Source organism: Sus scrofa, chromosome 13 (genome assembly GCF_054392235.1).
Source record: "Sus scrofa isolate SSC_HxYL_T2T_F1_AM1 chromosome 13, Sscrofa_HxYL_maternal_Yorkshire_Landrace_v2.0, whole genome shotgun sequence".
Lineage (NCBI taxonomy): Eukaryota > Metazoa > Chordata > Mammalia > Artiodactyla > Suidae > Sus > Sus scrofa.
Window position 1 is genome coordinate 87,917,980 of NC_139395.1, and position 27,879 is coordinate 87,945,858.

At 47.7% G+C, this 27,879-nt stretch overlaps 1 protein-coding gene and 1 long non-coding RNA gene across 2 annotated transcripts in view; both read right to left on the reverse strand.

Moving 5' to 3' along the window:
- The window catches only part of PLXNA1 (plexin A1), a 200,691-nt gene that overhangs the window by 118,603 nt on the left and 54,209 nt on the right, over nucleotides 1-27,879 (reverse strand). The window lies entirely within an intron of this gene.
- LOC146397454 (uncharacterized) lies at nucleotides 4,461-9,304 on the reverse strand. The gene is made up of 2 exons (XR_014823916.1): nucleotides 9,206-9,304; nucleotides 4,461-8,011 (listed from the first exon to the last, which is right to left on the reverse strand). It is a non-coding gene; the product is annotated as an uncharacterized LOC146397454 (long non-coding RNA).

Genomic DNA, 27,879 nt, shown 5'->3' on the forward strand with positions numbered 1-27,879 from the left:
GCATATATCTGGACAAAACTTTCACTCAAAAAGATACATGCACCTGTATGTTCACAACAGCACTATTCACAATAGCCAAGCCATGGAAACAACCTAAATGTCCATCAACAGATGAATGGATTAAGAAGATGTAGTACCTACACATGATGGAATACTCCTCAGCCATAAAAAGTACAATAACGCCATTTGTAGCAACATGGATGCTACATACTAAGTGAAGTAAGTCAGAAAGAGAAAGACAAATGCCATATATTACTTATATGTGGAATCTAAAATACGGCACAAATGAACACAACTACAAAACAGAAACCGCCTCACAGACATGGAGAGCAGACCTGTAGTTGCCAAGGGGGAGAAGGAGGGAGTGGCAGGGACTAGGAGTTTGGAGTTAGTAGATGCAAACTATTACATTTAGAATGGATGGGTAGGAGTTCCCCTCGTGGCGCAGTAGTTAATGAATCCGACTAAGAACCATGAGGTTGCGGGTTCGATCCCTGGCCTTGCTCAGTGGGTTAAGGATCCGGCATTGCCGTGAGCTGTGGTGTAGGTCACAGACGCGGCTCAGATCCCGCATTGCTGTGGTTCTGGTGTAGGCTGGTGGCTACAGCTCCGATTGGACCCCTAGCCTGGGAACCTCCATATGCCGTGGGAGTGGCCCAAGAAATGGCAAAAAAGACAAAAAAAAAAAAAAAAAAAAAAAAGAATGGATGGGTAATGAGGTCCTACTGTATAGCACATATCCAATCCAATCTCCTGGGTTAGGACATGATGGAAAAGAATATTAAAAAAGAATGTATATATGTGTGTGAGTGGGTCACTTGGCTATACAGCAGACATTGGCACAACACTGTAAATCAATTATACTTTAATAAAAAAAACTTTAAGGAGTTCCTGTTGTGTCTCAGCAGTAACAAACCTGACAAGTATCCATGAGGATGTAAGTTCAATCCCTGGCCTTGCTCAATGGGTTAAAGATCTGGTGTTGCCATGCACTGCTAGGTTGCAGACTCACTTGGATCCAAGGTGGCCGTGGCTGTGGCTTTGGTGTAGGTCGGTAGCTGCAGCTCCAATTCGACCTCTAGCCTGGGAACTTCCATTTGCTGCAGCTGCAGCCCTAAAAAGAAAAAAAAAAAAGTTTTTAAGTCAGCAGAGGAAAGAAACTGAAATTGTAAAATATACTAATTCATCTCCACACTCTCCCTTTAAAAAAAAAAAAAACTGCAAGAAAGTAGTAACAGAGGAACAAAGAACAGATGTAACAAACAAATGAAATATCAAGATGGTCAACTTAAATGCAATCATACTAATAATAATATTAAACATAAACAGACTTAACGCCTGCATTAGTTTCCTATTGCTTTGTAAGAATTTACCAAAAACATAGTGGCTTAAATCAACCATCTTCCCTGACAGCCCTGAGGTCAGAAGTCCCAAGTGGTTCTTATTTGGCTAAAATAGCAGTGTTGGCAGGGCTGCATCCTGGAAGCTCTGGAGCAGAGTCTATTTCCTCATGTTTTTCTGTGTCCAGTGGTTGCTCGGGCCCCACATGGCCCTGACCCCATGATGACCAAGAGGTGGACATCCTTGGAGGGCCATTACTCTGCCTACCACATACACCCCAATGAAAAGACCAAACACTAACTATATGCTATCAATAAAAATACATTTTAAGAGTTCCCTAGTGGCGTAGCACTTAAGGACTCAGTGTGATCACTGCTGGGGCTTGGGTTAGTGCTGTGGCGTGGGTTCAATCCCTGGCTCAGGAACTTCTGCATGCTGTGGGCATGGCTAAAAAAAGCATTTTACACATAAAGACGCAGATAGGTTTTTTGAAACAGGGAAAAGATATGCCATGCAAACTGAGTATAAGAAAGCTAGTGTAGCTATATTAATGTCAAATAAAGGAGAATTTGGGACAAAAAATATCATCAGATAGAAAGAAGGGTACTTCATAATTATAAAAGAGACAGCTATTCAGGAGGAAATAACAATTATAAACATGTATGCACCTAATAATAAAAATCCCAAATGCATAAAACACATCTGACAGACTGAAGAACATTGTAAATCCACAACCATAGTCGAAGACTTTAATATCTCTCAAAATAGTGACAGAATAATTGAAAAACCAACAACATGGAAGATATGAAGAGTATTCAGATCCAACAGGACCTAACTGGTGTTTACAGAAAACCCCAAGAAACAGCTGCAGACATACTTTCTCCCTGAGTGAACATGGAATAGTCATGAAGATAGACTACATCCTGGGCTACAAGAAACAATAACACATGAAATCATACAAAATATCTTCTATGACCAAAAAAGTATTAAATTAGGAATTAGTAAGACACCTAGAAAATCCTCAAACGTTTACAAATTAAACATATTATTAGATAATCCATGACTCCTAACTGGGAGGAAAAGTAGTCCTTAAAAAGAAATGTGGAAATGACAGAGATGATAGAATTAGCAGATGAGGACTTTAAAATAGCTATTATAAATATATTCAAAGATTTAAAGGAAAGTGTGGACATGATGGATAAATGGACACTACTAAAAAGAACCAGATACAACTCTGAGAACTGAAATATAAACTATTTGAAGCGAAAGGCTGAGATGGTAACTGTGATATCAATGACCCAAAGAACAATTTCAATGTCATCTGTAATGTGTAGAGTTGGAATCCTGGGGGAGAAGGTGGTAGTGGAAAAATATTTGAATATTTTAAGAACAGTGAATGAAAATTTCTAGATGTGTTAAAAAGTACAGGAATTCTCATCAAGGCTCAGCAGAAATAAATTTGACTAGTATCCACGAGGACGCAGGTTCGAGCCCTGGCCTCACTCAGTGGGTTAAGGATCCAGTGTTGCCATGAGCTGTGGTGTAGGTCACAGACATGGCTCGGACCTGGCATTGCTGTGGCTGTGGTGTAGGTCAGCACCTGTAGCTCCAATTCAGTCCCTAGCCTGTGAACCTCCATACACCTGGGGTACAGCCCTAAAAAGACAAAAGAAAAAAAAAAAGAAGAAGTATAAACCCACAGACCCAAGAAGTTTAAGCAATCAGCCAATTAGTTCAAGTGACAAATGATGCAACAGAAATGTACAAGCTGTGTGCCAATGATGATAGGTTTACAGTTCATAATTTTCCCTGATTTATAAATCAAAATAAATCAAACACAAATTAATAGGAGTTCCCGTCATGGTGCAGTGGAAAGAAATCCAACTAGCATCCGCAAGGATATGATTCAATCCCTGGCCTTGCTCAGTGGGTTGGGGATCTGGTGTTGCCGTGAGCTGTGGTATAGGTTGCAGATGAGAGCTGTGGTATAGGTTGCAGATGAGATGTGAGCTGTGGTATAGGTTGCGGATCCTGCATTGCTGTGGCTGTGGCATTGCTGTGGCCAGCAGCTGTAGCTCCAATCGGGAACTTCCTTATGCTGTGGGTGGAGCCATAAAAAGCAAGCAAACAAACCAACCAACCATCTTATCCCAAAGAATTTTGTTGCGCAGGTGCCTTCACTGATTAATTTTATCAAAATTTAAAGAAGAAACCACACCACTTCTAAGCAAACTCTTTCAGCAAACAGAGAAGGAAAGGACTTCACTTTATGAGGAGATTTTAACTCTAACAGCAAACCAGACTAGGGTAATTTACAGACCAATATCACGAAGGAAAAACATGTCAAAATCCTTAACAAAACAATTAGCAAATCAATTCTACCAATGTTTCTAAAAGATAACATCCTATGTGCAAGTGGGGTTTATGCCAGGAGTGCAAGGTTTGCTTTAACATATAAAAAAATCAATCAACATACCACATTAAGAAATAAAAGGAGGAAAATCATAATTTAAAATCATACAATTTCAAATCATGATGCCTCTAAGAAAATGTTTTATAATAGAGGAAAATCATATAACTTCAAATAAAAGGAGGAAAATCATATAATTTCAATGTAGGAAAAGCATTTGATGAAATACAACATCCATTTATTTTTAAAAAAACAAACTTCTAGTAAACCAGTAACAGAAGGAAATTTCCTTAATTTGGTGAAGCACTGTATAGAAAAATCTGCAGATTATTATGCTTATTAGTAAAATATTGAATGCTTATCTCCTCAGATTGAAGAGAAAACATTAATAATGATTTCGGAGATCTAGATACTAAAATTAACAAGAGTGATCTAATAAACATATTTCTAGCATATCTACCTCCTTTTCAGGTCACACCCACAAAAATAACTGAACAAACCTCAATGTATCAATGGTAAACAGATCACTTCTCTGATGAAAGTGTAATTAAATTATAAGAAAGTTAAAAACAGGTTTGGTAATATGCCTTCTAACATAACATACAGGCTAAGAGAAAATAATAATAGAAATTTCAAAATTATACAAATGAAAGTTCTACACCAAAAAAAAACAAAGTGACATAGCAAATGAAGTATCTGAGAGGTAAGGTAAGGTCTTAAGTGCTTTATTTTTTAAAAATTAAGACAAAGAGCTCCTCATTTCATGTGTGAATAAAATAAGACTCAGAGGAAGTGACATGCTCCAGGCCATGCAACGTGGAGTGTGAACACACCACAGCCACCCACCTCGCAACACGTGGAACCAGGTCACCATCCCCTGACCTGCAGGCTTGGAAAATGTAAAATCACTGGCCAGTCACAATGCTCTAAGAACACATTTTATAACAGAGCTTCCCAAACATTTAAAGTGCCTCTGAACCACTGGGTTTGGACACAACACAGATTCTGAAGTACACGTTTGGAATGGACCCATGCTTACATAGCTCCACCAAGCCCCGTCACGTGTTATGCTGCGGACAAGGCAGCAGACCACACCGGCAGATACGGCGGGGTCCGTGATGGGTCTAATGTGCTCCCCACAGCCCTTCCTCGGGCTGAGTGGTAATGCCCTCTAATTTTCAAAGATGGTACAGAGTGGGGTTAAGAGGGCAGGCTGTAGAGTAGAAAGACCTGGATTTCCCACCCGGGACATGGGTCCAAGCACAATTTCTCTAGGCCTCTGTTTCCAGTCTGTACAAGGGCATGGTCTATACAGGGGCACTGATGGCACCCATGGCTCAGGAGGCTGGAGTGAAGTCCACGAGGTTATGCCCATAAAGCATTAAGTGCATATCTGGTCCACTGAAGTTAAAAATAAATAAATAAATAAATAAATAAGCGGCAGCCAAAAATGATTATCGCGATGATAAAAGTGTTGTTACTAAACATTCAACCAGAAAAGAAAACGTATGTATCCATAAGCACCGTGGATAACAGAGGGCTCCATGTCAGGTCCCCTCCCCGGGGGGGCCACGTGTCAGCACCACTCCCCTTGTTACGCCCACATCTGTCCACAGCAACTGTCACAGGAGCCTCCTTTCCAAAAATGCATTTGGGTCCTTCTACTGACACACATACTGTACAGGTCATCCTTCTGAAATCCACAATTCAATGGTTTCTGGTGCATTCGCTACACTGTGCAACCATCATCATCCCAAATGAGACTGTGTCCACTGGCAACCACTGCTTGTTTCCCCTGGACCCAGCCCTAAATGCCCATCACTGGACAGGCAGGTTTTTAATGTGGTCTGTCCACACAGCAGACAAGACTCAGGCAGAAAGGTGACTGCAGGACTGACACAACTATGTGGGTGGACCTTGTCAACGTGTGCTAAGTGGGAGAAGCTGGACACGGAAGGACACACATGACATGACTCCCTCCACATGACACAGGACAGGCCCTGAGACCCAGAGGTGACAGACCAGGGTCTCCAGAGGCTGCAAGTGGGGAGAATGTGGACTGACTCCCAGGACACAGTGTTTCTTTCCCAGGGGCTGGAAATGTTCTAAGTTGGGACCATGGTGACAGTTGTGCAACTCAGTGAATGTACTAAAAACATCTTAATTCACACTTCAAATGGGTGATTTTATGATATGTGGATTATATATCAATAAAGAGGTTAAAAATGCTTAGGATCACAAAGGAAACCAATTACACTGAAATAAAGCTATCAAATTATTAAGAAAAATAAGACTTGGGGCCGGAGAGATGCAGCCACCAGGTCAGAGATGAGGATGGGACCTGAAGGGGAAAGGGACCCAGCCCTGCCTATTCCCTACAGGGGGAGGGAGGCCCAGTGACCCCCCCAGGCTTCTGGCCTGCAAATGGAAAGCTGTGTGTTGACACTGTGATGGCACACGTGTCACCTCTGCTACACAGCGACACACATTCACACAGCCCCTGTGGTATGAGTGCTGCCAGGTGCCGACTTGAGACGTGTACACATGTGTGTATGCCTGTGTACATGTGTGTAAGCATGTGCACATGGAGGTGCATGTCCACCAGCTTGCCCCCTTGAGGACTAGAAGCTCCTGGAGGCTGGGGATCAGGCTGTGTCTGCTGCTTTGTCCCCAGTACCACACAGTAAACATCTGCTGAAAAAATAAAATGATGATAATGATGTTATGAGAAGTGGATCTGGGGGCGGAAAGGGTGCAAACCTTTATGAAAAGAGCTTGCTCTGATGCCTCAAAGCCCTGGGCTCAAATTCTGGTTCTGACAAAAACTGGCACAAGACTCTGGATGGGGCAGGTGCTGGCTCCAAGCTGTGGTCCCTCTGGGGTTGCCATTCTGCCCTGCAGCAGGTGTGCCCAGTCTGCAGGGAACGCAGCCCCCTCCTTCCCCAACTCCACTCACTGCCCTCCTCCCTGAGAGGAGGGCTTCACGTGCTCCCCCGTACCCCCAGACGGGGACTGTCCCCATGTGTCCTCGGGTGCGAGCCTCACAGCCTGCGCTCGGCACTCTCACTTCCTCTATCTGTGCCAGATTCAGGGTGGGAGGTACCAGCCCGGTTAGAATGGGACAGGCATCAGAGACGAGGACAAGCAGTAAAAGCAGCAGTGGCCATTTACCCACAGTAACTCACACCACCACCTGGTGAGGCCAAAAGGATTAAACCCACTTCCAAGGCAAACACGACGAGGCAGAGTAATTAAGTCATCAGAGCACACAGCCAGGACGTGGCAGGAGTAAGTGGCTTCCAGAGTAACAGAGGCCTAGCAGGGGCGGGTCCCAGGCAGAAGGATGAAGAAGCCAGGACAGCACTCCTGCAGCTCGCAAGCCGGCTCCGAGCCAGGAGCGGTCAGGTCTGTAACTGTTCAAGAGGAAGCCTGGCTGTGTGTGGGGGGAACCAGTCCAGTTCCTGGGGAAAAGCTGACTGGGGGTTGGGGGGCTGCTGGGCCACAGTGCCCATCTTGTCACAAGGCACTAAGGACCCTCAGCTTTGCAAGGGAGGGCCTAGGAGCCCCTGCCAAATGTATGGGGGGAGGCGGGGGAGAGGGAGGAGGAAAGAAAGGAGTAGGGGGAGGGAGAGCCCATTCATTCATGGCTGGGAACTACATGGCCTACTCGGAGCTGTTAGGCGGGTGGATTTGGTTTAATTCTTCATTTAATAGGTCGCCAACATATAGAAAACTGGGGCTTTTACCTAAAAACATTTCGGAAAATGAGGCCTTAACCCAGCAAGGATGGCAGCTCCACTTGAGGCCGGCCCAGTCCAAGTCCTCACTCCCAGACAGAGCTCTGAGGCTGTGGCCACGGCCTCCGCCACCCCCTGCTCTGGCCCCACTGCTCCCCACCTTCCTGCTTCCCACCTTCCTGCTTCCGCAGAGCCTCCCAGAGAACGGCACACTCGGGCGACAGAGAGCTGACCTGACAAGTGGGATGCGGGCCATTTGAAGGGCTGTGAGAATGGGGGCAGGGTGTTGGGGACAGAGGGGGCCTCTGTGGAGGCCACAATCTCACATGCTGACAGGCTCGGCGGGAGGAAGCACTGGAGAGCTTCAGGCAGGACAGTGATACGATCTGACTTGCTTACTTTCTGAATCCAGTTCATAAAAGCCAAGCTGGAAGGCTGCTGTGCGAGCGAAGGCCTGATTATCTCTGTTCCCGCGTGGGGACTGGCGGGCAGGCACTCAGGCTAGGCTGCGGCGAGGTGACAGCTGCAAAGAGGCGGGAGGAGCGGCTCACAGAGGAAATAATCTGCCACCTTCCAGTGAATACCTTTTCCAAAGCAATGATGGAGAATAAAAGGCCTGCCTGTGGACGAGGCAGGGTAACAGGCGCCACTTGTAATAAGCCAGAGTCGGCAGAGCTGCTTCTCAGCTGCAGATGTGTGCTCAGGGACGCAGCATAGACACTACATGAGCTGTGCCATGGCTGTTGCATAGGACAGGCCCCGAATGGCCTGGCTCAGGCCAGAGGAACCGCACGCTGGGCAGAGGAACCACATGCTGGGCAGAGCCGGCAGCCTAGAGTCGAGGCTCCAGGCGCTGAGGCCTCCAGAACCCCTTTCCCATTGTGATGGGTGGCTGTGCTAACAGTGAGGGAGTCTGAAACCATGGTGGCCCTGGTCACATCCTGACCATCAGCGGGCAGGTGGGCCAGGAGACCCAGGCTCTGTGCGGCACTGTCCTACCACCTGTTGGCTTCCTCAACCTGGGCTGAGATGCCAAGGACGTGAGGACAGTGCCCTGGAGAAGGCGTGGAGCCCCATGGCACTGCCCACTGGGACCCTGGTGGCCTCTGATGGTGCAGGTTGTCCAGAAGCCTGCTTGTACCCTGCCAGGGACACCTCATGGGGTTGTGGGGATGCAGTACCAAAGGACTGCTCTCCTCTGACCTCATCTCCACTACCCAAAATGCTGTCCACTCTGCAGGCACCAGGTTCACCCAGCATTTGCTTCTGGCTCCTATGTCCTTTGCCAGAAACACCTCCTCTTCTGCATCCTGCTGCCAGCCTGGCAGGTTCTCTAAGGCTCTGCCCACACACTCTGCCTTCCTCGAGGTCCAGCCCAGCCCATTGCATCTGGAGGCCACTGTCCTGTCTCCAGGTGGGGCAGGCATGACTCATCGGTGTCCCCAGCCTCCCTCTGGGGACCCCTCCTTGCTCACAGAGGCTGGAGCTGGTTTCTACAGTTGCAATCAAGACCAGACTGGACAGTCTTTTCTTCCCTCACCGCCCAATCAGCCCCTTCACCCGCCTGTACCCCCGCTGCACTTACACACAGCTCAGAGTTGTTCTAATTACTGTTACACTATCCACCCCTGCCTGTGGATATCAGTGCTTCGCAGGAGAGGCCCTGAGTCCCTTCCGTCCCTCTGGCAGGGACCCGGCAGGGAGGCAAAAAGCATACCTCTGCAGAGCTGAATTCACAAAGTCACGTTATCAGCGTAACTGAGGCTCCAGCATGACATGGAATCTTCAAGAATCTCCCGAAGGTCACCTGCTTGCTCTGCAATAAAGAGCTCACCCCAGTCACTGCCACCATCCACGCAAGAGGCCGAGGAGGACCCTGAGTGCCCACGGCTGCTCCATGGCAGAGCCAGGGCTGGAGCTTGGGCTCCTCTAGTTCAGAAGCCATGCCCCCTGGCCTCCCCACACTGCCGCTCAGAGAGATACCACTGGTCAGGCCCCACCGGTTACCCTAACAAAGCTGCTGCTGTGCAAACTACTGCTCTGAACAAACATGCAGAGGCCTATCTTTGATAGAGCAAATCTCCTATCCTTAAGAGAGGTATCAAGTTCCTGTGAAGAACCAGAAGGTTCCAGCACCCAGGTCAGGAAGCAGGCAAGCTGTCCCAACAGGGGCCCTGCCAGCCCCAAACCTGCAGAGTACACCCCAACCCTGAAGGGAATGGCCAGCTCCATACAGCCCCTGAACTGAAGAGCCACTCAGCTCTGAGCTGAAGGTGTGTGCCTGGGTGTGCATGCAGGGCACGGGCAGGTGGGCAGGGTCATTCAAATGGCCAGCTTCCTCCCAAACTGAAGGTGCTCTCTTCTCAGAGAGACCTACACGGCCCACGGACAACCTGGGGAAGGGCCAGAGGGGAAATGGCTGGTGTCCTGTCCCGTCCAGATTCCAGAGCTACAAGTCTGGGGCCACAAGTATCTTTCTAACACACCCTTTAGGGCCAGAACTGGGCCCTGTAGACTCCAACCAAAGGACCCCAGTTGATAGCAGGGAGCACAGCAGCCAAGAGACATGACAAGCAGCTCCGACAGCAAAGACCCCAGGGGCCAGCACCAACACGTTGGGAACCTGAGCCCACATACAGACCACTGTCTTGCCCTTGGCCCTAGCAGGCAGCCAAGAGCTGAAGTGGTGGTCAGGCCCTAACCTAGAAATGACAAGGACAGAGGCAGCGACAAGAAACCTCTCGGGCCGAAGGGTCAGCAGGAGGCTCTGGGATGGTGGCAGAAGCCCTCCTGGCAAGGATGTGTTCTCCCCAAGTGGGCATTTGGGGAGGCCCTGCCCCTGTCCACTTCCAGGCAGCTGGGAACCGTGTCTCTCTGGGGAGCCTGCAGAGGGAACCACATCACTGCCCCAGCCACCTGCCATGGCAGGAGCCCCAGGTCACTGGCCTCCACTTGGCACTCAGATGGTTCTGACCGCAGGTCTAAGGAATAAGCCTATCGTCTCCGGGGCTGGAGAGAGGTGTCCTGCTGTCTAAGGCTGAGGAGGGAGGACGAGGTGGCCAACTTGGGAACAACTTCCAGGAGGAAGGAAGCCTGACTCCCTGCTCGCCGGCTCCAAAGGGGTCTGTGCAGAGACTGATCCTGCTCTCAAGCCCCGCTGAGCTGTAGGATGGCAAATCTCCCACATCAGGCAGGGGGCAGCCTGGGCGCTGGCTGCATGGTCTTGGCCGTTACATGAGCTCTGGGCTTTGGGTTTCTGGGAGCTCCACGCCCAGCATACATCCCTCCCTCTCTCCCAGGCTGCACAGGCCTCGTCCTGCCATGCACCAGGGGATACCAAGCACAGGGAGCAGCATGTAGGGCCTTCAGGTGAAGCTGCTGCCCCCACCATGGATGTTTACAGAGCCACAGCCACCTCACCCAGCCTGTTACAGGCCAGGGACCTCCCTGGGGCAGAGTTAGGGAAGAGAATAAACACATAAACAGTCAGGCTACTGACTGAGCTTGGCAGTGAAGGAAGAAGACACCAACCTCCCAGTTTTGGGGATCCTGAGCGCCTCCACGGAGACCCTACTGTGCAGCTAGGAGCTGAGAGGGTTCCCAGATGATGTTTCCTAGGAAACCACGAGCACTGAAGGCCGAAGATAAAAGGCCGGGGCCCAGCCTGGAAAGGGGTGGGGGGCCTGGCAGGACAGACCAAAGGCTGAGGCGAGGAGGACAGAGTGGAAAGAAGGCACCTGAGAAGCAAAGAAGGGGCTCCGTAGCCAAGAGAGGGCCAGAGGATGAGCACCTCCAGCCACTGATGTAAGGTGGTGTTTGCAACCATGGCCCCAAGATGCCCCAGGGCTGCTATGGATCCAGGGTGGGGGTAGGCAGTCAGGGACCACTGCAACCTTTCCACCGCAGGCCCTCCCAACTCACTCACAGTGGCCATGGCTTTCCTCCAAAAGGCCTGAGGCCAACCTGTACCTCTCGCCCACTGTCCTGGCTCTGGCCGCCTCTGGCACCACAGCCACCTGGAGCTGCCCCACCATCGGCCTCCCTGGGGACAGGCCTCACCAGCCACAAGGGAGGATCATCTGCCACAAAACACAGCTGACATGCTGCTTCCCTGCATCAAGGCCTTTAGTAGAGCCATAGGTCCATAGAATGAAGTCCACAAATGTCCTGTAAATGGTTTTTAACATGCTTCCTGCTCACCCCAGTTTCACCTGCCCCACCCTATCTCACCTCTCCCAGTGTGCCTCCCTCCCGCCACCCTGCCCACTCCTCAAGTCTCATCTCACTTCCTCCAGGAAGCCAATCCCCTGGGTCCAGGTTTCCTACCCATAGACTCCCAAGAACTCCAGGCTTCCCCTGTCCTCAGTCATCAGCTGGACCCCATCCAGGCTCTTCTGCACAAACTGGCCCCAGAGTGGAAGTGGAGGCTGTGGCCATAACAAAGACAAGGTTACCAAACATAAATTACACCTCAATAATCTTCACTTTAAAATACTCAATTATAACTCACCACACTGATGTAACACAGGGAGAAAACACAGGGGCATGAGCAGATTCAGAAAGGTATCTGATAAAATTCAATACACATTCATGATGAAACTCAGCAACTGAGCCCAGAGATCCGACAAAGAGTGTCTATGAAACACTGCACTAACATCACAGTGAGTGGTGAAATACTGATCCTCCCCGCACTGAGAGAATGCCACCCAGAATAATAATTTCTATTCTAAATTGTACTGGAGGTCTAGCCAGTGCAACAAGGAAAAAAAACACGTGAAGTTTTTTTAAATTCCAATCTTTGAACTGGAAAGGAAAAAGTTAAATAGCCACGACACTCAGGTGATACAACTGTATATAGAAAACCTAAGGAAACTACACAGCAATATGTGAACTAATAAGTGAATGCATCAAAGTTGCAAGATTCAAGGTCAATATATAAAAAGTAACTGTCTTTCTATATACTAGTAAAAAATAAAAAAATAAATGAAAAGTAATACCATTTTCATTAGCATCCAACAATATGAAACACCCAGGAATAAATCTAACAAAAAAGATCTAAGATCACTACACAGAAATCTATGAGACATTGCTGAGGAGGCCTAAACACAAGAGATACACATAGAGAGAGATGGGGGAGGGAAGAGACCGAAGGAAGACTCATGAAGGTGAACGTTTCAATTCTCTCCAAATTGATCTGCAAATGTTAATCTGAAAAACAGATTCAAAAACTGATAGACATGCAAAGAACATAGAAAAGCCAAATAATCTTGAAAACAACAAAACTGGGGATTAAATACAGAAGATGATCAGACCCACTATAAACATATCATAATTCAAAGTATTACTGGCCCAAGGAAAGAAACACTGAACTGAACAGCATCCAAAAACAGGTGGCACCAGAAGCCAGCTGACTGGGGACAGATGGCCTCCTGCAGCCAGGAGGGGAAAACAGCCTTATATGGACACACCCACCTGACCACGGCTTTCTAATAGCCGCACCCATAGCTGACCACAGTCTTCTAATAGATGCACCTCTACCTGAGGACTTCAACAAAATTTAACTCACAGGAGATTCCAGACCTAAATGAGAAAGATTTTTTTTAACCAAAATGCAGTATCAGCTCTATTCCTATCTAAATCTCAGCTGTCTCTTTGCTTTTGCAGAAACAAAAATAGATCCTAAACTTCATAAGGAACCTCAAGGAACCCCGAAGAGTCAGAAGAGTCAGGAAAAAGAACAAAAGTAGAGGATTCTTACCTTTTGATTTCAAAACTTAGCACAAAGCTCAGTAATGAGGTGTGTGGTAATGACATGAGGAAAGACATATAGATTAATGGAATGGAATTAGAGTCCAGAAATAAACTGTTATATTTATAGTTAATTGACCTCAACAAGGATGCCAAGTCTGCATAATGGGGAAATAAGAGTCTTTCAAAGATGATGTTAATACAACAGGGCTTCCACATGCAGAGGAAAGAAGGTGGACTCCTACCTCACAACACAGAGAAAAACTTTAGAAGGTTCAGAGATTTAAATTTAAGAGATAAAAAACATGAGAAAACATAGAGATAAATCTTTATGACTTTGAATTTAGCCATGGATTCTTAACTATGACACCAAATACACAAATAACCAAAGAATAAATAGATCAACTGAATGCCATTAAAATTAAAACTTTTGTGTTTCTAAGAACATAATTGAGAAAGTGAAATATACCCATAGAATGGGTGAAAATATTCGCAGATCATTTATCTCCTAAGGGACTTGAATACACAATATGTAAAGAATGCTTACAACTCAAAAATAAAAAGTCAAATGACCTCTGTTTAAAAGGGCAAAGGAGGTACATGAAAATTCAAAGCAGTGGGAATAGAAGGACTGGAGCTCAACTTCTCTCATAAAAACAACAAAATTACAACCAAATGCTGAACAACCATCAACCAAATGGATTGGAAACATCCAAAAAGATATCCTACTCCAGAAGACAAAGAGGAGGCCACATCAAGAACTAGGAGGGGCAATTACATGACATAAGCAACCCCAAACCTCTCGGGTGGGAAGCCCCAAAGACTGGAAAGTAACTATATCACAGAGACTCACCTATAGGAGTGAGAGTTCTGAGACCCACGTCAGGTCCCAACACCTGGGGATCTGGCACTGGGAAAAAGAGCCCCTGGAGCATCTGGCATTGAAGGCCAGTGGGGCTTGTGTGCAGGAGCTCCACAGGACTCGGGGAAACGGAGACCCCATTCTTGAAAGGTGCACACAGACTTTCATGTGCACTGGATGCCAGGGCAAAGCAAAGGCTCCATAGGAATCTGGGTCAAACCTGACTGCAGTTCTTAGAGGATCTCCTGGGAAAACAGAGGTGACTGTGGCTTGTTGTGGGGGAAGGGCACTGGAGGCAAAGCTCTTGAGAATATTCATCTGCATGTGTTCCTCTGGAGGTGGCCATTTTGAGAAAATCTGGCCCCACCCCTAGGCCAAACAACAATCCAGGTGGGATCACAGCCCCGCCCATCAGTAAACAGGCTGCCTAAAGACCACCCCCAGGCACAGAGGTGCCTCTAATCTCACCCAGAGTCAAAGCCCCACCCACAAGGGGACAGGAATCAGCCCCACCTACCAGTGCGCAGGCACCAGGCCCTCCCATCAGGAACCCTACAGCTAAGCCCCCATACCAACTTCAGCCACAAGGGGGGCAGAACCAGAAGTAAGAGAGGCTACAACTCTATGTTTGGAAAAAGGTCTACACACCAAAAACCTATAAAAATGAAAAGACAGAGAACTATAACTCAGATAAGGGAAAAAGAAAAAACCCCAGAAAATCAGCTAAGTGATCAGGAGAGTCTCAGCCTCCAGGAAAAAGACTTTAGACTGTTGATGCTGAAGATGATGCAAGACATTGGAAATAAACTAGAGGCAAAGATGGATAATTTACAGGAAACACTGAGCAAAGAAATACATGATATAAAACTTAAGCAATAAGAGATGCAAAATATAAAAATGGAAATAAAAAATTCATTAGAAGCAACCAATAGCAGAATACAAAAGGCAGAAGACCGAATAAGCTAGGTGGAGGACAGACTAGTGGAAATGACTGATGTGGAACAGAAAAGAGAAAAAAGATTGAAAAGAAATGAAGAGAGTTTCAGAGAACTCTGGGACAACATTAAATGTACCAACATCTGGAGTTCCCGTTGTGGCGCAGCGGAGATGGATCCAACTAGGAACCATGAGGTTGTGGGTTCAATCCCTGGTCTCGCTCAGTGGGTTAAGGATCTGGCCTTGCCATGAGCTATGGTGTAGGTCGCAGAGGCAGCTCGGATCTGGTGTAGGCTGGCAGCTACAGCTGCAAATAGACCCCTAACCTGGGAACTTCCATAAGCCGTGGGAGTGGCCGTAAAAAGACAAAAAGACAAAAAATAAAATTAAATTAAAATAAATGCACAAGCATCCATATTATAGTGGTGCCAGAAGAAAAGAGAAAGGGACAGAAAAAATATTCCAAGAGATAATAGCCAAAAACTTCCCTAACATGGGAAAGGAATCACTCACTCAAATCCAGGAAGTGCAACAAGTACCATATAAAATAAACCCAAGGAGGAACACCCTGAGACACATATCAACCTGAGCAAAATTAAAGACAAAGAGAAAATCTTGAAAGCAGCTAGGGAAAAGAAACAAATGACATACAAGGGAACCCCGATAAGGTTATCGGCAGATTTTTCAGCTGAAACTCTGCAGGCCAGAAGGGAGTGGCATGATACACTTAACGTGATGAAAGGAAAAAACCTCCAACTAAGATTACTTTACTCAGCAAGGCTCTCATTCAGATTTGAAGAGAAATCAAAAGCTTTACAGATAAGCAAAAGCTAAGCAAATTCAGCAACACTAAACCAGCTTTACAACAAATACTAAAGGAACTTCTCTAGGCAGAAAAGAAAAGGCCGCAACCAGAAACAAAAATACCACAAATGACAAGGCTCACCAGTAAAGGCATATGTACAGTAAAGATACAAAATCATCCACGCAAAATTATGCCACCAAAATCAGAAATCGTGAGAAGAGGAGGGTACAAATGCAGCACACTGGAGATGCACTTGCAATTAAGAGACCAACAATGTAAAACAATCTCGTATATAATAATTCTTCTATATCCAAACTTCAGGGTAACTGCAAACCAAAAATCTACAATTGATACACAAACAAAAAGGAAAAATCGACTCAAATACAACACTAAGGATAGTCATCAAACCACAAGAGGAGAGAATAAGAGAAGGGAATAAAAAAGAGCAACAAGAACAAATCCAAAACAGTTAATAAAATGGCAATAAGAACATACATATCAATGATTACCTTAAATGTAAATGGACTAAATGCCCCAACCAAAAGATTTAGACTGGCTGAATGGATAAAAGGGCAAAGGATCCAAACAGATGGTTTTTCAAAGAAGATGTACAAATGGCCAATAAGCCATGAAAAGATGCTCAAAATCACTAGGGAAATACAAATAGAAAACCACAAGAGGTGCCACTACACACCCCTGTAATAGCCAGAGTCAAAAGGACAGACAGTAACAAGTGTTGACAGGAGTAGCAATGGAAGTACTCACACCACTGGGGAGAATGTGAAATGATCTGGCCACTTTGAAAAACAGTCTAGTGCTGCCTCAAAAGGTTAAAGGTAAGAATTATCATAGACATGAATAATTCTACCAAGTAATTAAAATACAAGAGAGTTAAAAGCATATATCCAATAAGAACTCATTAATGATGTTTTTATAATGTCATTTATAACAACCAGACATTGGAAATAGCCCAAATGCCATCAAATGATGAATAGATAAATAAAATATGGCCCATCAATACAATGGAATATTATTTGGCCATAAAAAGGAATAAAACACTGATGCTACAATATCGATGACCTTTGTAACATTTTGCTCAGTTAAAGAAGCCAGAAACAAAGACCATAGATTATATGATTCTACTTGCCTACACATCACAATAGGCAAATCCACAGATAAAGAAAATAGATCAGTGGGGGTGGGGTTGGGACAGACAGGGAGTTACTGCTAATGGTAATGGTTTGGGGGTATGAAATGTTCTAGAATCAGCGCTGATGACTGCAAAGTTCTATGAATATACTAAAAACAATAACCTGTATGCTTTAAAAGGGTGAATTTTATATGTGAATTATACCTACAATATATCATAATTTTTAGGTCCTTCTAGATGGGAACAGTAAACAATGAAAGATCTCTTTATGACCCTAGTATAAGCAAAGACGTTTGAAGCAGGAAACACAAAAGAATTAAATGTAAAGAAATGTTTGACAAATGAGACGTAGCAAAAGGAATTATTAAGAGAGTGAAGAGGCAGGCCCCAGACTGCAAGGAGGTATTTCCAGCATATATTTTCAACAAAGGACTTGATTCAAAATATATAAAGAACTCCTACAAAGTGACAGAAAAAGACAACCCAATTTTTTTTTTTAATGGGCAAAAAATGTGAACTGACATTTCACAAAAGGGGCTTTTCTAAATGGTGAATAAATGTGAAAAGTACTCAACCTCAATGATCATCAGGAAGTGCAAATTACAACCAGTGCTTCCGCAGAAGAAGCCTTCAAATTAAAACAACTGATGGAAGAAAGGATGGCCAGGAGCAGAGCCAGGAAGCCTCGCATGTTGCTGGAGGGAAAGCCACACAAGCACCTGAGCAAGTGGCCTGGCAACTTTCACAGAAAGACGCAGCAGAAACAAACACTATGTCCACAAGCACAAGGGTGAAAGCACTCATCACAGCCAAACGTCCTTCGTGCACCTGGTCGAGCAGCTGTGGTCACTGCAGACAACAAAACACCACTCAGCCACCGAGGGGACATTCCTGCTCAACACAGCGTGGGCAGAGGAGGGCTCAAGTGTGGGAGGGGCACCTCCACCCATGGGGCCAAGGCCGGAGGTGCCACCATGGGGAGCGCTGACTAGCAGAGGGTCAGGGGAGCCATCTGTGACACAGAAGTCAGTGGCATCTTCCCCCAGGTGCGATCACACCTGGATTAAAATGTGTGCTGAAAAGTGCTGCAGTTCTGGTTACATCTCAATAGAACATGTACTTTTAAAAAATACCCTGACCAATCTCTACGGCCAGGGAGCCCCAATAAGAGATAGCACACTCATTGGAAGTAAGGGCCTCCTGCAGAGGGAGGGCAGCTCCCTGGAGAAAGGGTCCTGGGTGTGGTCAGGGCAGTGGTGTCCCTATGGTGCCCACCACCAAAGAACACAGCTGGCAATGGCAGGGCCAGCACCTGAACCCAGGCCTGTCTCCAAAGCTGGCCCTTTCTGCAAAGCCACACTGTCGCTTGTAAGGAAAGAAGCCCAGGCAACCAGCCAGGAATGGCTCCTTCCATCCTGCAGTGCATGGCTGCATGCTCCTGGTGGCCAAGCCTGAGCTGCACCCAGGGGCTCCCTGTGCCAGGACCCCAGGGCTGCTGGGTCCCATGTACCCAGTGCAGATGTTGCTCCCTCCTCTTCACGGGAGGGAAGGACCCAAGGGGTAAGCATGCCTTTCTCTCTGCTGAGGATCTCTAGCCTTGGAGCATCCGCCAAAGCTGGAACTGCCCTCAAGGAGTACACCAGGCCCTGGCGCTTTGCCCTGGGACAATGGACAAGGGAATCCAAGCCACCCAGGACCTGGCCTGGCTGTGCTGTTCTCAGATGGGCTCAGGGAACACCCTCTGAGAGGCTGTTGGAATCCAGGCCCATGTCCTACTCCCGATCTCAGCATGTCTTGGGCAGAGCCTGCAGCCCAGAGCCCTCAGTCCCACCTTCCCATCATGATGGAGGGGTAGGAGGCTCAGAGAGAGGGCTGGCCTCACAGAGAGGCACAGCCAGCGGGAAGGGAGGCCACAGAGAGAGAACAGAGCTGCCTCGAACTACAGCAGCAGATGCAAGCCGACCCGCTAAACAGAATTTCCCAGATCTATCCTCACACCTGCCCAGCTTCCCCGGGGACGAGGTGGGCCGACACCCCCGTGTACAGCTCAGCGAGGCCTTCTCAGGCCCAGAGGCAATGCCATGAGCCCACTGCAGGAGGCCAGTTGTCACAGGGAGTGGATTCAGACAACAGGGAAATGTGGGGGTTGCTAGGGCCAGGTTGCCATCCGCTGACCCCTCCCCACTGAGGAAAGCTCCAAGTCGTGAGGTCTGCCAGCACGGAGCACTGAGCAGCAGTGGCCAATCTGCTCACATCTGCGGGCAGGAGAGTTCATCTTGCTAACTGGTGCGATGTGAAGGCCACCTGGTTGCCATGGTGACTTGTATTTGAGAACACTGGGCCACACAGATAGGCTATCGCTTCATATGCCTTCACTTATTCCCTCTTAGAAAACATGTTTAATATGGAGTCATAGCCAGTGCAGGTGATAAACATAATGAAAGGCAGGCTGGTTGTCCCCAAGGCGACCGGTCACCTCTGTGAGACTGACAAGGAGTCTCCGGGGGATGTGCACGTGCTTGGTGGGGCAGGGCCAAGCCACGCAGGAGGCCAGCATCTGCTCCTGCTCACAGAGAAACAGGAGCAGCTTGTCTGTGGTCATCACAGCAAAGGGTTCCTAAATGTGCAGAAACTCAGAGGGGAGAAGCCTCCTCACAGGAAAGGTGCCATCATGCCGAAGCCCTACCTTCTGCTGGCCCAGCTCCCCAGGCCTTCAGGAACCTTCCGGGCTGGAGGAGGTCCCCCTAAGAGGTGAGTGGCCCAAGGATGGGGCTGGAGCGCGGCCACATCAGGATCCCCACCCTGCCTGGCTGACCATCCCCAGCACATGCCACGGCCTCCTGGTGGTGCTGACCTAGGACCAGAGAGACGGGCTGTACTTCCAATAGGGCACAGCGTGGGCACTGGGGCTGACAGCAGGCCATGGCCCCCAGCACGTGGGGTGCAGGGGACAGAAGCTGCAGGAGGGCTGGGAGCCTGGCTGCACAGCTGGCGGCCCTCTGGCTGGCAGCACAGATGTGGAATGGCAGTCAGCTGACAGGGAGAAGAAACCAGGGCCTTTTTTTGGTAACTGTCAATGCCCTAGAAGTAGCTTTCCGACATCTGCCAGGAAAGCTTTTCATTAAAAAAAAAAAAAAAAAAAAAGCCAGAGGAAAATCTATCTGGCAAAACCCCAAGGTACCTGACTGCAAAGAGAAAACATCAAACCTGCCTTCTGCAGGCTCTGCTGCCTCTGGCTTTTAGTCACTACACAGGCAAGTAAAGACATCACAAAGGTGGCCAGAGCTGGTGCTCCGTGACCGACCATGGGTAACAGGTGACAGGGCCATGGCAGGGCCTGCGCAGTGAAGCCAGATGCCACCTGTGCTCCCTCCCTCCATGAGATAGAGCTCAGGACCACCGCCAGTCCCTCAAGTCACATCTTAAAGGTCCCAGCCAAGAAGCCAGGTCCTGCCTAAAGGTTACCGCTGCCCCTACCAGACATGCCGCTGGCTTGAGGGCCACCTCTGCTGTGAGGAATACCAGCACTGCTACCCCACCCAATGCTGGGGCAGGCCTGAGCCACGTCACAGACACTCTTCCCAGGCAGACAAGGACAGCACCTCCTTCCCTTCAGAGCAGCAGGGCAAGCCTGCAGGGCCTCTGCTGGGAGTGCAAGTCCCTTCCTAGAGGGGTAGGAGCTTGGAGGAGGCCAGCAGCGGTGCAACCAAGCATCAGGCTGCGGGGCTGGGACCTCATCACATAAGTCCAGGGAAGCTGTGTGTGGTTTAGACAAAAGTAGCAGAGTTCTCCAACTCGAGCTTCTGGGAGGTAACCCTGGGGGAGGAGGAGATGGGAACTGAGAAAACAAGGAGCCCCTGTCAGAGTCAGAGGCTAGGGGTCTGAGGGGGCTATAAGTGGGAGGGGCGAGGGCTGCTTCAAGGAGAAAGTCAAAGACTTGTACCTGGAAGCAGGTGAGATGGACGCTGGGCAGGCCTCCAGCAGCACCGGAGCCTGTGGGGGTGGGCAGGCGGGGACCAGTTGACTCCACTGAGGATGGGAGGCGGGGTGGGGGGAATCCACTGAATAAAAATGGGACTGGCCTGCAGAGCAGCAGCATTTAGGAATCGGGCAGGAGTGGAAAACATAACCATGCAATAAAAGGCTCAGGTCACTAAATTTCTGTTTTCACCAAAGCTCATCATCACCAAACTGAAGGTGTCCCCAGGCTTGGGTGAGAGGCATGAAGTCAGCAGAGACAAACCCCCTGAAGAGGCAGAGAGGTGGGGATAAGCTGCGGCCAGCCCACACTCCACACTTGGAAAACAAGCCTATGGCTTTCTCTCTGTTCCCTTAGGTCCAGAGAGCTTCCTACCTGCATTTCCCTCTTATCACCTATGATGTCAGGCCAGCAACACATGCTGGAATACGTACCTCAACCCAGAACCACAAAACGGGAATAGCCACCCGCCAGCGCTCTTGGTGCAACAAGCTGGCAATATCAGCCACATCTGTCCAGGGCTTAGCCCCTTAGGGACTCCATCCTGACCCCACAGGGGAGCTAGGTCTGGACTCTGCCCATTTACTCCCCCATCAGGATGAGGATCTAAAATGAGCAGCCTTCTGGCAGCTGCCCTGGCCACACCACAGCTGGTGTCCAGCACTCATCGGCCACTCTGCAGCTGGCTCCCTGGTGGCAGACACCCTCCCGCCCCACAAAGGAGCTCGAGGACTGGAGTGGGACTGGTGAGCATCAGCAGCGCCAGGCCAACCGACGGGGGTCCAGGCAGTATGTGCGGTCTGGTGAGCGGCACCTCCTCCAGGCAGTCCTCCTGTCTCCATTCACAAAACATAAACTAAGGCGTTTCCTGAGGTGCCTGCGGTGACTCGGGAGTGGACAGAGCTGCAGCCTTCAGTGCTTCTCCCACCGGAGATCACGTTGCAGAGGGAGCCGCAACTTCAGGAAAACTCCCTGAAGTAAGGTGACCATTCCCATCTCTGTGTTTTCTTCAAGGGGAAGACTGCCCTGGCATGTTTTAGCACAGCAGTAGCAAGGTGGTTTGTTGACGTGGACTGTTATGGACCCCATCACACCCTCATCTGACCCTTAACAATAACCTGGCACGGGCAGCAGGTAGGGACAGCATCCCTATCCCCAGGCTGAGCGCACCAAGGCTCTGAGAAGGGCCCAGACCTGCCCAAGGTCACACAGCCACCAGAAGGCAAGGTGACAATCTGAATCCAAAACCCAGAACAGCTTGTAAACATTAAGATTTATTAGCTCACTACTTAACGATGGTGGGGGCGGGAGGGTGTCTACCTCCAGGATGCCACACAGCGGCCAGTGGTAAGAGATGTCACACAGAAAAGCGCATCTAATTTTTTATTCCAAATCCCATACCTTCTACAACAACACACTGACTCCCTAAAAAAAGATTCATACCCACAAACTCTCCATCTTATATAGTACACAAAGCAAGCATTATGTCCCCACGGTCATGGTTCCAGGGCGGCCCAGAACTCCTGCAGGAAGAAAAGCCACAGCCGGCACCTCCAACAGAAAACCTCCAGGATGAGGCACCAAATACACCAAAGGTGCCCATCCAGCAAAACAAAAAATAGTCTCCACAAAGGATCCATCATAAAGTCCAGGCAAGAAATGGGATGCAGCTCAAAGGGTGTAAAATAAACTGGGAAACATTTTAGCTACAGAAGGAGCCACAACAAGGTGACCTTGCCAATTTGGATCCTCTGAAGAACACTTGTTACATCTTTTCTCTCCAGTTCATAGCTACATGTGGAAGAGAGACTCTGATTATGCCACACGGAGGTGGGAAAGGGGGGAAAGAAAATCTGCGTCCCCACATCTGCATGTGGGATCCTCAGGAAAGTGGCCAGAGGATGTGTCTGAGCCGCTATGACGTCTGCAGGGACAGAGAAGGGCCAGGATGTGACCCCGGGTCCCTTGATGTGGGGTCTGCACTTTGCCACTGATACACATGCTCTGCTCTTCCACCAACCACCTCCATGGGGGGATATGGCAATAAAACACCAGTGTCCTGGCAGAGACCTGGGAGGGAAACCCGCTGGCCCTTCATGGCTGCCCATCTGTCCCACTTGGCAGGACACAGCCCCCCCCATGGCAAGGGTCAGCCATGGGACAAAGCGCTTCGAGCAGGAGGCTAACAGCAGACTGTTCACTCCCTGTGCCTTCGGGCACAGGGCCTCTCAGGAACAATGTCCTTGGTCCAACCCTGTCTGCAGCCTCCTGAGCAGAGGCTGTGCCAGCCCAGTCAGTCCACTGTGGCTGGCACGTGGGCCAAAGTCGGGCCAGGGAAGGAGTGGAGGGAGGCCAAGGCACAGGAGAACCACATGGGCCACCAGTATGGGGCCTGCAAAGCCACTCTGTCAGTAGACATGTTCTGTTTGGTCAGCAAAAGTCAAAAGCAATTAATTGCCAACATTAAAAATTAGGAGGTTTCACATAAAACACTGTATATTTCTGACTTAGAAAAATAAGGGAACTTGGCAAGACCCAAGGCTCCCCTGCGGAGCTGGCGCTGCCCACACCTCTCCCGTCACTGTCACTGTGACGCCAGTTCACCAGCCAAACTCTATTCTCACCGTTTGGCCAACTGGGTCAGGATCTAACATTCTGGAACCTATGCCAGGGCACCACAGTGCACTCAGATCTACCCATTTCACAGTTTGTTTCTGTCAGCATCAAATATGAGATGCAGGCTGTCTACATTGGGCTCACCTCGCTCCACTTCCCCGAAGACAACCTCAATGATTTCAGATGTTTCTTCAAGTAATTGTGTCCAATTTGTGGCTCCCCACCCTGTATCCACTGACTTACTAAGATGAACTAGGAGCTTGGGTCTCACATGCGTCCCCTGGCTCATCACTCCAAGGAAGAGGATCACAGCATATGCACAGCCCAATATCTAGTATTCACAGTCCCACTGTAAGCAGCGTCACAGGGAGAAGCCATACTTCCTTTCCCATCTCACTTCAATCTCTCTGGAATTAAATGTTACCTCATTTTTGGAATTATAACGGCATTGCTCAGAGTTCCCATTGTGGCTCAAAGGATTAAGAACCTGATGATGTCTCTGTGAGGATGTGGGTTCTATCCCTGGCCTCATTCAGCAGGTTAAGGACCCAGCATTGCTGTGAGCTGTGGTGTAGGTCGCAGACACAGCTCAGATCCATTGTTGCTGTGGCTGTGGTGTAGGCTGGCAGCTGCAGCTCCCATTCAACCCCTAGCCTGGGAACTTCCATATGCTATAGGAGCAGCCATAAAAAGAATAAAAATAATAATAGTAAAATTGTTTAAATTTAAAAATTTAAAAAATAAAGGCACTGCTCCATTGTTTGCAGCTTTCAGCACTGCTGTAGTCTAAAGACACTGGTTCTTAACCTTTGACACAAACTCTTCTCCCCTTGACCTGTGCAGCCTTGTGATGTGGTCCAGGGATGCCAGCCCTGGAGTCCACGCCCTTGCAGGGGCAACGTCCTCCCCACACATGAGCTGTCCCTAGTGATCGGCTTCCAGCAGAGAGGGTGTGGCAGAAGCTGTGGCTGTGCCTTCCAAGGGGAGACCACAGAAGACTGACTGCTCTGCTGACAAGGCTGCGATGACTCGCCTTCTGGGGACACCAGGTGGCAAGGCAGTGAGGCCCCGCGGTCCCCCAGGACTCGACCTTGCCAAGAGCCACGTGCAAGAAGGTCTGCCCACCACATCGATGGCTGTCGCCCTAACCCACACTGTGGGGGCCCTCACCGAGGCCCAGGACCAGAGACCAAGCTCAGCCGGCAGAAAGCAGGGGACATGAAGGTCCTCCACCGGGGTGGGAGACAGCCGTCCTGAGGTGGCTGCATGCTTCCATAAGCAAGGTTGTACTGGCAGCTGCAACCTCTCCTTGAGGTCAAAGGGCTGCCGCTTTGGCCTCACGGGGCCAGGAGGGCGAGGCTGAGGCTGAGGCTGCTTGGCCGCAGCTGTACCCAGAAGCTGGCCACTCCCTGCTCCCTGCTCCAAGTGCTGGAGTAATTCATTTTGCAGCAATAGATAATTCACCCGTCGCTGGACAATGGAGGTCAGCTCGGGCCCTTTATGTTCTGGAATTTCATTAAGTCACACCTGGAATGAATTGTTCTCAAAAGCCAACAGGCTGGGGCCAAATGGGCTCGAAATCTGGAAGACTTGTTCCTCAACTCTGGGAAGTTTTGAAGAGAATAAAGAATTCAATTTTCTCTTTCTGGTACTGCTATTATTTGGATGCTTGACCTCCTGAACCAAGATTCTGATTTTCCCATCGTCTCTCTCATGTTTTCCATCTCTTTGTCCTTTTGTTTTAACTTCCAGAAGAATATGCCTCAACTACATTTTCTAGTTCTTCCACTGAATTTTTCACTTCTCGTATCATATTTTTATTTTCTAAGAGCCCTTGTATTATTCTTTAACAGCTCCTGTTCTTATTTCACAAATACAATACTTCCTCTGATCTGAGGATTTTTTAACTATAAAAAAGGCTTCCTCCTGCTCCCTGCACTGTTGGTTTTGGGCTACAGAGGCTGAATTTTTTTTTTTGGTCTTGTGTTTATGCTGCCTTACAATGGGGTCCGATGATTCCCTAATGGCTGGCCCCTCACAAGTAAGAGCCAAATGTTGGGGGGATTGTACCTCTGGGAGCCATGGTCCCTAGAGGATGATCTGGTCAGAACATTTCACCAGAAAACTTTCAATTCCAGTGTTCGTGGGGCTTCTCACTTGGGCTCCTCAGCTTCTCATAAATGACGTTATAAACTTTATCCTTTCATGTCTTTCACATGAAAAAGTTTTAAAATTATAACTGTTAAAAATATAGTTCAGCAAATAAATGCTGGATAGGGTGTGGAGAAAAGGGGACCCTCCTACACTGTGGGTGGGAATGTAAATAGGTGCAACCTCTATGGTGAACAGTATGAAGGTTCCTCAGAAATGTAAAAATAGAACTACCACATGACCCAGCAATCCCACTCCTGGCTATGTACCCAGACAAAACTGCCATCCAAAAACATACATGCACCCCAATGTTCATTGCAACACTATTCACAATAGCCAAAATATGGAAGTGCCTAATGTCCATGGAGAGATGAATGGGTTAAGAAGATGTGATACATATACACAATGGAATACTACTCAGCCATAAAAAGAATGAAATAATGCCATTTGCAGCAAGATGGATGCAACCAGAGATTCTCTTACTAAATGAAGTAAGTCAGAAAGAGAAAGAAAAATACCATATGGTATCACTTATACCTGGAATCTAAAATATGAAACAAATAAACCTATCTACAGAAAAGAAACAAACTCACAGACATGGAGAATAGACTTTAGGTTGCCAAGGGGGAGGTGGGAGGGTGTGGAATGGACTGGAAGTTTGGATACTATTACATTTACAATGGATAAGCAATGAGGTCCTACTGTACAGCACAGGTAACTATATATCCAATCACTTGGGACAGACCATGATGGAAGATGATGTGAGAAAAAGAATGTCTCTGTGTGTGTGTGTGTGTGTGTGTGTATGAATGTATTTGTATATATATATATATAAAACTGGGTCACTTTGGTGTACAACAGAAACTGGCACAACACTATAAATCAAATATACTTTAATTTTTAAAATATGGTTTAGGACAAAAATTGGGGGAAAACACACAAAGTACAAAGAACCATTAGAGTCCCTGAAAGAAATGGGAAAACACTGATTCAGAAAAAACTCTTTGCAGAAATAGTGATTTAAAACTTCCCTAAGTCGGAGTTCCTGTTGTGGCGCAGTGGAAACAAATCTGACTACGATCCATGAGGTTTCGGGTTCAATCCCTGGCCTCATTCAGTGGGTTAAGGATCTAGCATTGCCATGAGCTGTGGTGTAGATCACAGATGCAGCTCGGATCTGGCATTGCTATGGCTGTGGAGTAGGCCAGCAGCTGTAGCAATGATTAGATCCCTAGCCTGGGAACCTCCATATGCCGTGGGTGAGGCCCTCAAAAGACAAAGATAAATAAATAAATAAAACTTCCCTAAGTTGGAAGAGAAAAACCCTACAAATTGAAGTTGAATGGATCCCAAACAGGGTGAATGTCAAGAAAGCCACTCCTAGACAAATCATGACCAAATTTTTGAAGACTAAAAGACAAAGAAACAACCTGGAAAATAACCACCAATGGAGGATGTGTTACCTACAGGAGCGTGATTCAAGCAAGAGCAGATTTGTCACCAGAAACCATGGGGACAGAAAGAGGTGGCATGTTTCCCAAATGCTGAGAGAGAAGAAGCTGTTACTCCAGAACCCCCATCAAAATAACTTCTGAATAAAGAGAAACAGACTTAATCAGTAAAGGAAAATGCAAAGAATCTGTCCTTAGCACATCTGCTCTGTTACAGGACGTTCTTAACAATCAAAGGAAAAAGTTTGACAGAGAGAGAAAGAGAAAGGGAGTAAGGGAGGAAAAGTTGGGAGAAACATGGAACATGAAGAATGAAGAAAAAGTAATAGAAAGGGTAAAAGGGATGGGATGCCTCTCCCCTTAGGGTTTAAAAACGGTGTTTGACATTTGAGAGTAACAACTGTAATACTGACGTGGTTCTCAATATAAACACAAGCCATATTTAAGAACTATTTCATTAAAGGGGGAGAGAAAAGGTACATAAATGTGGTAAGGTTTCTATATTTCACTTAAAGTGCTAAGTTGATGATACCAGTAGATTGTGTCAAGAAGGTATATAGAATCCATAGAGAAGCCACTAAAATAAAGAAAATAGATATACTCAAAAATACTTTAAATAAATTAAAATGAAATACTATAAAATGTTCAAGAGACCAACAAGAAGACAGGAAAGGAAAAACATATAAACGAAAA